Below are 2661 nucleotides of genomic sequence, written 5' to 3'. Positions count from 1 at the left end.
TATATATATATATATATATATATATATATATATATATACATACATATATATTGTTTAGAGTCTGTAAGATTTTATTTGAAAGAAACAAATACTTTTATTTAGCAGGAAAGCATTACATTACAGTTGTTACATAATATTAATAATAGAATCAGTTTCAAATAAATGTTGTACTTTTGAACTTTCTATTCACCAAAGAAATATGAAAAAGATGTATCATGGTTGCCACAACTATATTGTAATAATAAGAAATGTTCCTTGAGCATCGAATCAGCATATTAGAATGATTTCTGAAGGATCATGTGACACTAACTGTCACGCCCGGTTGCCTGCACCACTGTGAGGCTTTAGAGGGTGTTCCTGTTTTGTGTTCCTGCCTGTTCTGGTCACGGACTCCATTTCCCATCATGCTTTGTTTTCATTAGTGTCTACCTGGTTCAGCTGTGTTCCATTTCCTGTTTGGTCCTGTGTTTGAGTATATTAAGCCCTTGTCTGCTATTGTCAGTGTGAGTTGTTGATAAGTGTTATCTCCTTGTGGTTCTGTCATGTATTTTGGATGCTTATTTCTGTGGATTATCATTAAAGGATCTTGAACAGTGTTGCCAATTTAGCTATTTTGTAGCTAGATTTAGTGACTTCCCTGCCCCTTTTGAGACTTTTTTCAAAAGTTTAGGGACAAATATAGCAACTTCTTGGACAAACCTTATCTAAGTTCTCATCTTGCCCACTGATCTACGTTCATCTTTATATAGATCAGTGAATTTGCCATTGTGATGTCATCTAGTGACATTTAGCTACCAGTTTTAGCTACTTTCAATTGAAAGCAGTTGGCAACACTGATCTTGAACTGCATTTGGACCCGCTGCCTGTTGCCTACTTGTTCATTCGTAACACTAATGATGCTGAAAATTCAGCTTCGCATAACAGGAATAAATTACATTCTAAAATATATTCAAATAGAAAACAGTTATTTTAAATGTAAATAATTGTACACCACATTACTGTTTTTACTGTATTTTTGATCAAAACAAATGCAGCCTGGGTGAGCATAAGAGATTTCTTTCAAAAACATCTTTTATTGTTTTATTAAAATTAATAATTTATTTCAAATGTAAGCATTATTATTTATGCATTAAAAATACAAACACTGGTTTAGACACTTATGTATGCCAGCCTGGCTATGTAAAACAGCACGTCACATCATCCATTTACATAGTGACGTCACTGCGACTTACTCAAGAAACCAAAACTATGCTAGCAGAAAACACAACTCTGCTCAGACGTCACATGACTAACATAAAGGTTGTGTTCCCAATGAAAAGAATCATCTTGTGTTCTGTGTATGACACCAGTGGAAAGCTGATAGAAACGAGTTTGATATTCACATATTACTATTTTATTTGCTGAAAGAATAAAGAGTACAACTATGCACAACCTTCAAAACATATTGACTGTCAGCTGACAAGATTATCAGTGAGTATATAGCATTGATTCGAGAACCTGGGGCTAAATGAGACACACTATCTCTTTATGTGTGTGTGTATTACATAGAAACCTCATGCTTCTGGGTCTCATCTGTAATGGAAAATGGATCAGCACTCTCATTAAGAAAAAGGCAGTCTAGGGAGATCATCAGTATGCTAGTCCCAGGCTAATGTTTTTCTTCCTGTGCACATTCATTAAGGTGTCTTCAAACTTTTTAACACAAGGCAAACAGCTTTGATGGAGAAGAAATGGGTGACCTATTTAAAGCAAGTCTATGTCTATTTTTTAGCAACTAATAATAGTCGCAGAAGTAAAAGTTTCATAACAGTGACTCTGCGTGTGTCTGTGAACACAGAAAACTAGCCACATATTTAAAACCAACAAACAAACATATGCAAAGCTCTAGTCTGAACAATAGGAGGAGTACTATAACCTAACCTCTTATGAAAGTTTATTAGCATGAGAACAATGGTACAATCCACTTTAAAGGTAGTTTATGTTCTTCCTCGAATGATAGAGCTCAGAAACTCTGATGCGACGGAAAAGGCAGCGAGAATGAAGCCCGTACACCCACTCCTCTCATGTGATGTGAGCTAACAAAGGGTCACACCGTTCTCAGTTAATTCCCTCAAAAGGTTAGTGTCGTTGCCTAGGAACTTTGTTTGTGTGGCCTATTCCATGTATATGTGGGTGGGTGTATGTGTGTGTGTGTGTGTGAGAAAGAGAGAGAAAGTTGGGAAAACAGAAGCAATACTTTTCTGTCAACAGCGGAAGCTATGTTAACAGGAAATTAAGATCAAGGAAATCAAGAATCAATAGAATGACAGACTATTTTACATACACACTGCAGTCTTATCAATCATTTTGCAATGATAGAAGAAACATGTTTTAAATGTCACATTTATGTATTTTTAAATCAAGTCAAGGAAAAAGTCGAGGTTCTCTAGCAAATAATCATCTGAATTGCATGTTTTCAAATTGAACGACCATTGAGTCACAAGTGAAATGAAACTACACATCTTCAAATCTGATTTTTCTGCTCTAAGTTGCGGATTTATATTAAAATGGATATATCTCATGGATAAATGTCATGATCATTAATATACTGACCTGAAATCAAAAGAAAACAAAAATAAATTACAATTAGCATAAATTAGATGAAATAAGTACACCCCCCCC

The 2661-nt window shown here is 34.9% G+C and overlaps 1 protein-coding gene across 1 annotated transcript in view; it reads right to left on the bottom strand.

Annotated features, from left to right (window-relative positions):
* The window catches only part of LOC107594021 (diacylglycerol kinase alpha-like), a 31037-nt gene that overhangs the window by 15497 nt on the left and 12879 nt on the right, over positions 1-2661 (bottom strand). The window lies entirely within an intron of this gene.

This window comes from Sinocyclocheilus grahami, unplaced genomic scaffold (genome assembly GCF_001515645.1).
Source record: "Sinocyclocheilus grahami isolate Dianchi unplaced genomic scaffold, SAMN03320097.WGS_v1.1 scaffold178.1, whole genome shotgun sequence".
In the NCBI taxonomy this organism is placed as follows: Eukaryota; Metazoa; Chordata; class Actinopteri; order Cypriniformes; family Cyprinidae; genus Sinocyclocheilus; species Sinocyclocheilus grahami.
Note: the sequence above shows the minus strand (reverse complement) of the source record. Positions and strands in the feature narration are given on the sequence as shown.